This window comes from Nycticebus coucang, chromosome 7 (assembly GCF_027406575.1).
Source record: "Nycticebus coucang isolate mNycCou1 chromosome 7, mNycCou1.pri, whole genome shotgun sequence".
Lineage (NCBI taxonomy): Eukaryota > Metazoa > Chordata > Mammalia > Primates > Lorisidae > Nycticebus > Nycticebus coucang.
In genome coordinates this window covers 88,645,118-88,656,200 of record NC_069786.1, presented here as the reverse complement: position 1 = coordinate 88,656,200, position 11,083 = coordinate 88,645,118, and positions in this window count along the sequence as shown.

Genomic DNA, 11,083 nt, shown 5'->3' with positions numbered 1-11,083 from the left:
CTGTTTTGCTTTGAGACAGAGTCTCACAATGTTACCCTAGGATAAAGTGCCCTAACGTCATCATAGCTCACCGCAACTTGAAACTCCTAGGTCTACCGATCCTCCGGCCTCAGCCTCCAGAGTAGCTGGAACTACAGGCGCCAACCGCTTGCGGCGCTAGTTTTCTCTATTTTTAGTAGAGACGAGTCTTGCTTTGCTCAGGCTGGTCTCCAACTCCTGAGCTCCAGCTATCCATCCGCCTCCGCCTCCGGGAGTGCTAGGATTACAGACCTGAGCCACCAATCAGGCCTTTTGGGTTTTCTGGTCTTTTTTTTTTTACCACCCTCAGAACTTAGTCCTCCACCTGTGCCCTTTAATCCTTTGGTCACTGGAAACAGTGCCATTAAGGACCCAGTATTTTAAAAAAAGTGTAATGGGGCGGCACCTGTGGCTCAGTGGGTAGGCCGCCGGCCCCTTATAACGAGGGTGGCGGGTTCAAACCCGTCCCGGCTGGGCATTGTGGCAGGTGCCAAAAGAACCGCCTAAGCCCAAGAGCTGGAGGTTGCTGTGAGCTGTGATGCCACAGCACTCTACCAAGGGTGACAAAGTGAGCTCTGTCTCAAAAAAAAAAAAAATAAGTGTGCAATGGAATAAAAACAGGGCTCAGGCCAAGGCGGTTGACATCTGAAAGACGTGGATGGTGAAAGGGTCTGTGGTTGCAAAGCTGGAATTTTACCGCAGAAAGGACCTTGGAGATAGTGCAACACCAGTCGTCCCACCTAGTCTTCCACTTTTCACTCTGATAAAGGCAGGTAAACACGTAATTAAAATCTTTTGCAGACTTCTCGTTTTTCCTTGTCTCTTCCCTCTCACAGCTCCCTTTCCCCATTCTGCGTCTTTTACTTTGCATTTGTTTTTATACATCCAAAAGAAAGTAACAGCTGTGGAAATGCCTGAACAATAACCTGGAAAAAATGAAGTTTTAAAAGTTTGTTTGTTTGTTTGTTTCATGTGGTAAAAAGAGCATGTGCTTTAGAGACAACTCTGGGTTCAAACTATCTGCTAGTTGTGTAGTCTTCTGGAGAACTTAGTCTAGGCATAATTTAATTATCTGAAAAGTAAAATGAGGATCCCTGTCTCACAGAGGATTAAATAGAACAATAAATAAATTGTCCAATTACTGTCTAGCAAATAGTACTCAATACTATTACCTTACCAATTCTCTATTATTAAAGTGAAGAAAACAATAATAGCCGTGTTCCTTAATCCTTTCATCGGCTCTATGGAGATTAGCGCTAATTTTACTGATGATAAAATTTACTAGAGACCACATAGCTACAGAAATGGTCAAACTGGGTCTTGAATCTAGAGTCAATCTTGGTCGCAGAGCTCTACAGCCTAAAGATAACTTTTAGATTTGAATTGCAGTGGTGGAATCATAAGTATTAAAAAAAGACTGAAGAAATAAAATTGTGATGGGCGGCGCCTGTGGCTCAAGGAGTAGGGCGCCGGTCCCATATGCCGGAGGTGGCGGGTTCAAACCCAGCCCCGGCCAAAAAAAAAAAAAAAAAAAAGAAAGAAAATAGTGACAAGATAAAGCAGTAGAACTTTAAAGAATGATCTAGTTAACTATTTGTGATAGTAACAGAAATATTGGAAAGAGTGTAAGAGAATTCGTGTGTCAGGAGCCTTAATTTTGTCCCCATTTTTTCTGAATATGTTTAGATCAGCCACCACTTCCCAAACATCTGCAAATCAAGCAGCATAGATAACATTACACCCCTTGAAAAACGGTTTCAAAAATAATCAACATTAGTAAGAGAGTCAAGGCATTCTTAAGGAATCAGGCAGGAATTTATAAAGCCCAGAGTGCTAAAGATGTTGACCTAACTGGAAAGTAGTGTAAAATAATATAAACATGATTTTTTTTTTTTTTGAGACAGTCTCACTTTGTAGCCCCCGGTGGAGTGCTGCTGTGGTGTCACAGCTCACAGCAACCTCAAACTCTTGGATTCAAGCCATTCACTTGCCTCAGCCTCCCAGGTAGCTAGGACTACAGGCACCTGCCACAACACCTGGCTATTTTTTAGAAACTGGGTCTCGCTCTTGCTAGGGTGGTCTTGAACTTGTGAGCCTAAACAAGCCATCCACCTGGCCTGTCAGAGTGCTAGGTTTATTTTTTTATTTTTTTATTTTTTGCAGTTTTTGGCCGGAGCCGGGTTTGAACCTGTCACCACCAGTATATGGGGCCAGTGCCCTACTCCTTTGAGCCACAAGCACTGCCCTGTCAAAGTGCTAGGATTATAGGCATAAGCCACTGCGCCCCCCCCCCAAAGCTGTATTTTCTAATGCATGAAAAACATTCTCACAGAAACAATATTTAAATCAGTATTTTATTTTTAATGTTTAACTTTATCATCAAAGGATTAAAAATAGATAAGAAACCAATTAACCACTTGGAGCAGAGTTGTAGTCAAGAGTTTGGGCGAAGAAAGTAGTTAGCCACTCTGAACTCTCTGTCATTTGCCCCCAGAAAAGGGATTTATCTAGGGCTGCTCAGACTATATAGACACTTTATGAAGAGGAACAGGACACACAGGAAACCAAGTCCCACAGGAGCAAATGCTGGTGCTCGAGCAGTTGCCCAGCCTTTCTCTTCCCTCACGGTACATAACTCGGTTGACCTTCTATTCCCTTCCTTATTCATTCAGTAGTTGTCAAAAAGGAAATGCCAAACATATGCTTTCTCATTAACCAAAACTACAGACAGCCTTGAGAAGCAAGATGATATAGGCAATATAGGAGCTCTTCAACTCAGGCTAGTTGGTTTCAACTACCTCTAAATCACTTTCAAAGACAGTAATTAATAAAAAGAAAAATGGGCTATCAAGAAAAATAAGTATTGCTAAGCAGATAATCTCTCTTGAAATTACCATTCAGTGAAATAAACAAGAAGGTCTGCCATTTAGCCCATCCACTTAGGTCAGCGGTTCTCAACCCGTGGGTCGAGACCCAAAGGAACTTTATTAAAGAGTTGCGGGGCGGCGCCTATGGCTCAAAGGAGTAGGGCACCAGCCCCATATGCTGGAGGTGGTGGGTTCAAACCCAGCCCCAGCCAAAAACTGCAAAAAAAAGAGTTGCAGCATTAGGAAGGTTGAGAACCACTGACTTAGGTCACAACGATTATATGCCTGATTCTTCAGTATAGTCACAAGATTACTTCAGTATAGTCACAAGATTACTTCACGGCCTTTTCCCTTCTAAGGCTCTTGTTCTTCAGGCCTTCATTGTTCACAGACCAAACATAAACTTATTACTAGATAATGGGCTCTTCTACATTTTGCCCAGAACCTCAACACCACAACTTGATGTAAAGATGTTTAGTGAGATCCAGTATAATACAGATAGGTGTCTATTAAAGTCCTGCACAGGTGAAGTCTGCCTGCCTCCCCATTGGTAAATTCAGTAAATTTCATCCAGCACTCAGTACCTACACCCCTAGGTTTTGGTTTTTGGTATTACTGAGATCATTCTCACTTTGTTTGCACTATCCATCTATTTAAAACTAAAACATCTCACCAAGCACCATTTGGTACTAGACATCTTGTATGGTGAAACTAACAATTTAAAAAGTTATAAGAACTACAGTGTTCTTACATAATTCACTTTGTAACATCACTGACAAGGTGATGTTTTTGACAAGGTCAAAAATGAAAAAGCAATCTTCTTAAAAAGATTTAACCAAAGAAAGTAATGAATGTTTACTAATGCTTGCAGTAATAGCCACACAAATCATCCCTATAATGAGAAATGTTAACACATATTGAGCATTTGCTATATATCAGGCATTTTACATTGATAAGCACTTTACACTTTTTGATATATTACTTAAAAAATAACATATGTGGTGATTTTTCTCATTTTATTGTAAGTTATAAAACTTGGATTTAAAAGCAACCATATGTTATATGCAATAACGAAATGTTTTTTGCCTTAAAAAGTGTTTCTTTAGTTATATAAAGGGGTAATTGGATCTTTCAAAGGCTTTGTAATTCACATGGATAAGTACAGTAAGATGTTACCTGATTCTCCAAAGTCTGATTGTTTGGGGGCAGTTAAATCTGCTTGTAAGAAATAACTCCGTACTACATTTCCCTTGGGTAGAAAATCATCCCTAAATGGGTTAATTCAACTCAATTATATTATCTTTTTAATGCTAAAGTGAACAAGTTTGGCTTCTGTGTTCTAAAAAGCTTCTTTCAAATGCACCACACCTCCAGAGCTGCCTGGACTTATTGTTTATTCAGACGAAAAAAAATTATTGGATACTGAACTAATTGGATACTGATAAAACAACATACAGTATCCAGCTGCTTCAAAACGAGTTACTCAGGTTAGAAAACCCCAGCTAGCCTGGTTTCAGAGCGCTCTTCCTAAATAGGCCTCATAAGAAGTATGTGACAGTTTCTCCTAACATCATGTTGGCATGGAGGGCTTGAAGACTCTTTGTAGAATTCTGATTTACTGTCATGGTTTCTCTATAATAAAAACAAATGCCTTTTCTTATTCTGGAGATTATCAAGCATCACACACATGCGCACACACATGCTTGCACATACTCACACACCAGTAAATAAATCACCAGGAAGAAACAGTAAATGTTTCCAAACAAACCCGTAATTGAGTATTTCCCATAGAAGCATGGTGTCCCAGTTGGAAAGATGCTTACAGATAATGTGCTCTAACTCCTTCACATTGTGTATGAAAAGATGCAAACCCAGAGATGTTAACAAAATTACCACCTACAGCTCCTAATGAATTAATGGATCTCAGTAATAATTACCAAAGGCTGCTAATATCACAAACAGAGAGACACCAAACCAAACCAATTAAATAAGAATTTCCCAAGATGGGACATAGGCATCAATATATTTTAAATCCCCCCAGGTAATGACAACATGCAAGTAAGTCTGACAATCACAGCAAGTTAAGAGATTTTTTTTCCAGAATAATTTTCTTTGCTTTCCATATATCTTTCTTTTTTAATTTTTTTGAGACAGAGTCTCACTTTGTTGCCCTCAGTAGAGTGCTTAGGCATCACAGCTCACAGCAACCTCAAGCTCTCAGGTTCACGCAATTCTCTTGCCTCAGCCTCCTGAGTAGCTGGGACTACAGATTCCTGCCACAATACCCCAGCTATTTTTTAAAGATAAGGTCTTGCTCTGGCTCAGGCTAGTCTGGAACCCATAAGCTCAGGCAATCCACCCACCTCAGCCTCCCAAGTCCTGGGATTACAGGCATGAGCCCCTGTGCCTGGTCCCTGGCCCCTCCATATACCTATTAATACTCTGGAAAAGTGTTTCTTTCTTTTTTTCTTTTTTTGTTTTTGTTTTTGTTTTTTTGAGGCAGAGTCTCACTATGTCACTCTTGGTAGAGTGCCGTGGTGCCACAGCTCACAGCAACCTCTAACTCTTGGGCTTACTCTATTCTCTTGCCTCAGCCTCCCAAGTAGCTGGGCCTACAGGCGCCCACCACAACACCCAGATTATTTTTTGTTATTACTGTCACTATTGTTTAGCTGGCCCAGGCCAGGTTCAAACCCGCCAGCCCCACTGTATGTGGCTGGAGCCATAACCACTGAACTATGGACGCCGAGCCTGGAACAGTGTTTCTTGTATACCAATTAGGGGAAGCCTGCATTAATATTTAATGCTTCTAAAAGGTATTAACAAATTACATTTTAGGAATTTTGAAGAGCTTTATATTTCATTTGCCCTTTGTATATACCTTAAATAAAATTTATTAATTTATTCAACAGATGTTTATTGAACAACTGTGTGCCAGCACTCAGACTGCGTTAGAAAAAAATAATACAAAAAATCCCTGACTTCATGGAGTTTACATTCTAAGGGGACAGTTATACAATAAAGTAAATATGGTGGGGCCGTGCTCCGTGCATGCCTATAATCCCAGCACTCTGGGAGGCTGAGGCGTGTGGATTGTCTGAGCTCATGAGTTCAAGACCAGCCTGAGCCAGAGCAAAACCTCATCTCTAAAAATAGCCAGGTATTGTGGTGGGCATCTGCAGTCCTAGCTACTTGGGAGGCTGAGGCAAAGACAATCACTTGAGCCCAAGAGTTTGAGGTTGCTGTGAGCTGTGATGCCACAGCACTCAACCAAGGGTAATAAAGTGAAACTCTGTCTCAGAAATAAACAAATAAATAAATAAATAACGTGTGTAGTATGTACTAAAGGATGTTGAAGTACTAAGGTGAAAAATAAAGCAAGGAATGGCATAGGAATTTAGTAGGTAGTGGGGCAGAGTGGTCAGGGAAGGTTATAAGAGAGTAAAGACAAAAGGGATAGGAGGGAGCCAGCCAAGTGGCATGGGGGGTAAGGCACTCCAGACACAGGGAAAGCCATTGAAAAGACTCAAGTGTTTCTGGCTTTTTCCAGGAACAGCAAGAAGGCTGCCATCGCTGAAGTAGTGAGTCAGAAGAGAGTCTAGAAGATGAGGGGGAAGGAGCAGCTGAATTGGGCTTTTTCACTGAGACAGCAATCTATTAGAGTATTTTTGACCAAAGACCTGACATGCTAACCAGATTTAACAATGTCACTCTAACTGTTGGGTGGACAGCAAAAGGAGCAAGGGTAGAAGCAGGAAGATCAGTCGGAAGGTTGTAGTGTTACTCCACTTGAGATGTGTGGTGCGTGCACCAGAGTGGTAACACTGACAGTGGGCGGATGTGATCAGCCTCTGGATCATGTGGAAGGTAGAGCCAACAGATCTACCATCTGGCTGGAGTGGAGTATGAGAAAATGAGATGAATACAGGCCAGGCTCAGTGGCTCATGCCTGTAATCTTAGCACTCTGGGAGACTGAGGCATATAGATTGTCCAAGCTCAGGAGTTCAAGACCAGCCTGAGCAAGAGCGAGACTCTGTCCCTACTGAAAATAGAAAAACTAGCCAGGCACAGTGGTAGGCTCCTATAGCCCTATCTCCTCTGGAGGCTAAGGCAAGAGAATCACATGAGCCCAGAAGTTTGAGGTTGCTATGAACTATGATGCCATGTCACTCTACCCAGGGTGACAGAGTGAGACTGTCTCAAAAAAAAAAAAAAATGGACACAGTTTTGTGTTTTTCATCAGACACATTCATCTGTGAGGGTTTAGGGATAAACTGGGCAGAGTTGGAGTAACCAGTATTGGAGTTTTGACAAGTGAGAATAACCCTGGTTTTTTTCAGTGTATAGTGTATAGATCTTTTCTAGTTTGTGATCTGTCCTTTCCTTTCATCTGTATTTTTAAGTACAGAAAATTTATATTTTTATATGGTCAAACCTATTATCTTTTCCTATGGTTTCTTCCATTGCTTCTTTGCTTAAGGAAACCCTTCCTCATAAATGGATGATATAAACATTGTGCTATACCTTCTTCTATCTTTTGTGGTTGAATTTTTAACTTTTTAATCTATGTGTATACTATCATACAAAGCTCTAATAAAATATTTTTCAAAGAGTTACTTTATTTTACCAATGTTATTTATGGAAAAAACAATACCCTTAGATTTGTGATTTTTAAAAAATATATTATCTTACTATTCTTTTCTTTTCTTTGTTCTTTTTTTTTTTTTTTTTTTTTTTTTTTTTTTTTTGCAGTTTTTGGCCAGGGCTGGGTTTGAACCCGCCACCCCCAGCATATGGGGGCCAGTGCCATACTTCTTGAGCCACAGGCACCACCCTATTCTTTTCTATTTTATAAACTCTAGTTCCAAATTATCACTACTAGGTCACTGATGTACCTGCCTATTTTCAGTATTTAACATGCTTTAACTACTGCATATTTATGATTCTTCAGCATTTAGCAAGCCCCAGTTTTTTTTTTTTAGCCATTCTTGCTTACTTTATTTTCCTAGAAAATTTTGTCATTATTCAAAACCAGACCCCTCTCAGGATTGGTCTGTAATTGAAAGAAGTCTAAACATTGACTTGAGACATAGCAATTTTTTTTTTTTTTTGACAGTCTCACTTGGTCACCCCCGGTAGAGTGCCATAAGTGTCATAGCTCACAGCAACCTCAAACTTTTGGGCTCAAGTGATTCTCTTGCCTCAGACTCCCGAGTAGCTGAGACTATAGGCATCCACCACAAGATCAGGCTATTTTTTAGAGATGAGGTTTCACTCTTGCTCAGGCTGGTCTCAAACTCCTGAGCTGTAGCAATCCACCTGCCTCAGCCCCCCAGAATGCTAGAATTACAGGTGTGAGCCACCACTCCTGGAGACATATCAATTTTTAATAATATTCAAGTACTCATTTAAGAACCATGCTATCATCCTCTATTCTTTTTCTTTTATAATTTACTGGATTGGTTACTCATTCATGTTTTTTATACACTTTAAATCCCCTAAAGATCATGATTTTGCTTTGATTTTGATTCTGCTAGAATGGTGATTCCTCAAGTAAATTCCCCAGAAAGAAAAGAGGAAGGTATCTTCTGATACTTCATGTGTGCAAAAATGTCTGATTTTCTTCTCACATATTTTTGACAGGTATAAGATTTTTAGACTGAAGTCCTTTTGTCTTAATACTTATCATGAATGCCTAGGTGTAGATTTTTCCTTGAAACACTAATTTAATTTTACTTATTTATTTGTTTGTTTGTTTGTTTTAGAAAGAGTCTCACTATGTCACCTTCAGTAGAGTGCTGTAGCGTCACAGCTCACAGCAACCTCAAGCTCTTGGGCTTTAGCAATTCTCTTGCCTATGGTCCCAGCGTCCCAAGTAGCTGGGACTACAGGCACCTGCCACAACACTCCGCTATTTTTTTGTTTAGCAGGCCTGGGACAGGCTTGAATCCACATGCCCTGGTGTATGTGGCCGGTGCCCTAACCACTGAGCTATGGGTGCCAAGCCATTGAAACACTAATTTTAGAAAAAAAATGGAAAAAACCCTAAATATCAAAAAATGGAGATTTATTTAATAAGTCAGTATCATTAGTAGGAATATCTACATGACTAGTTTTTAAATGAGGTCAATATACATATACTGATATTGAAACAAGTCCCTGTGAAAAAAGGGAGCTGCATAATAATATGTACACAGTAATTAGATTTTTACTAAATTAAAAAACCAATATGGATGTATATTAATGTATTTATTTTCAAACTATATATCTGGAAAAACATACACCAAACATTAGCAAAATCACTTTGGGTATTAACATGTTGGACAGAAATAACTAATTTTTTTATGTAACATACTCTAAATTATTTTAGTAGTTGTACAGTTCTTTGCAGCCAATGTATACATTTTTTCACCTTTTCTCATGTTTTTATTTCACTTTACACTGTGGACCACACTCCATTTTGTACAAACATTATGTCAGGCACCTCTCCTGAGCATTCCTGTAACACACTGTACATGTTCCAGTTATAGGAATTTTTCCTTTAATGTATAATTTCCTCTTTATCAATTTCTACTAAGTAGAACAAAAAGGCAGGTGCTTGTCCTATTTCATAATTTTACCTTATGCCTTACAAAGTACATATGCTCAATAACTACCCTGTTTCCCCGAAAATAAGACAGTGTCTTATTTTAAGGTGTGCTCCCAAAGATGCACTAGGTCTTATTTTCAGGGGACGTCTTATCTTTCCTGTAAGTAGGTCTTATTTTCGGAGAATGTCTTATTTTCGGGGAAACAAGGTATTTGTTGAAAGAGTCTGTGTTATTTGAAGGGCAGTGTATGTTATCTAGTTGTCTGGGAAGTAAAACAGTCAGTGTTCAGAAGGCAAAAAAGAGAAGTGAGCCAGTCAGGGTGGAGAGTCCTCAGGGTGAACTGTGTCCCTTGGGTGAGCCCTCAAACTCCCAAGGGAAGTTTCCAGCTGTAGTATAAGCAGGGCAAAGGGAACAAGCAGAGAACTGGGCAAGAGCAGTAAGAAGGTAACTGACCTTTTCTATTTAGGGGATTTCCACATTTAGGTAGGATAATATTATGCAAATGTCCTTCTCTCATAACCTAGTAACTCAGCTATCTCATGTGGGTGAGAAAAATAGAAGTAGCAAGAAACCTTTAAAAGGGAAGTTGGTAGGCAAAAATCACTGCGAAAGCAAAAGAAAGCTGGGTCTTGCTTATAAGGGTAAAAGTTTAGCTGCTCCAGAAAAGAAACACCAAATAGTATACACCTGTATGCAAAGGCTTAAATAAGATGGACGTTCATTGCTTCTTCAGGTCATAGTCCCAAAGTGAGCAGTGCAGGTTCACAAGGAGACTCTACTCCATGAAGTCACTCAAGGATCCAGACTCCTTCCATTTCCCACTTCACCACTCCCTGGCCTGTGTGGTGGCTCACACCTGTAATCCCAGCACTCTGGGAGTCCAGGGCAGGTGGATTGCCTGAGCTCACGGGTCGAGACCAGCCTGAGCCAGAGCGAGACCCCCTTGTGTAAAAGATAGCTGAGCATTGTAGTGATACCTGTAGTTCCACCTGCTCGGGAGGCTGAGGCAAGACAATTGCTTGAGCCCAAGAGTTGGAGGTTACTACGAGCTATCATCCAGGGTGAAAAGGGTGAAAAGGTGAAAAGTTATCATCCAAAAAAAAAAAAAGAAAGAAAGAAAAAGAAAAAGAAACCCACTTCACCACTCCTTGTGGTCACATTCACTGTCCCAACCTGTGGAAAGGAGAAAGAGGAGAAATCCAAAGCAAACAGCTTATTTTTAAAGATGGAAATGGCGCAGAAATTCCATATAAGCTCAATCTCCTTCAGGTTGGCTGAAACTTAGCCACATAATCACAGTTAGCTGTGAAAGACCCTAAAGAAGTAGTCTCCAGCTGAGTAGTGACGTACCTAGTATAATCTCTGTTTCTATGGAAAAAGGGAAATGTGGATTTGGGGGGAAAAGCAGAATTGTTTGCCATATGAAGAAATCAAATCTTGTGTCTATAACCTAACTAGTAAAAGTTGACTTGAAAGTCTCATGGTCTCAAAATGCCGGTCTCCAAAGACTACTGATGCAAGGACATCAGAAGAAATTTAAAGCTAACTGTATTCAAGTTAAAGGATTGTTCTTTATTATAGGTAATATTCTTCCTACATTTTATATA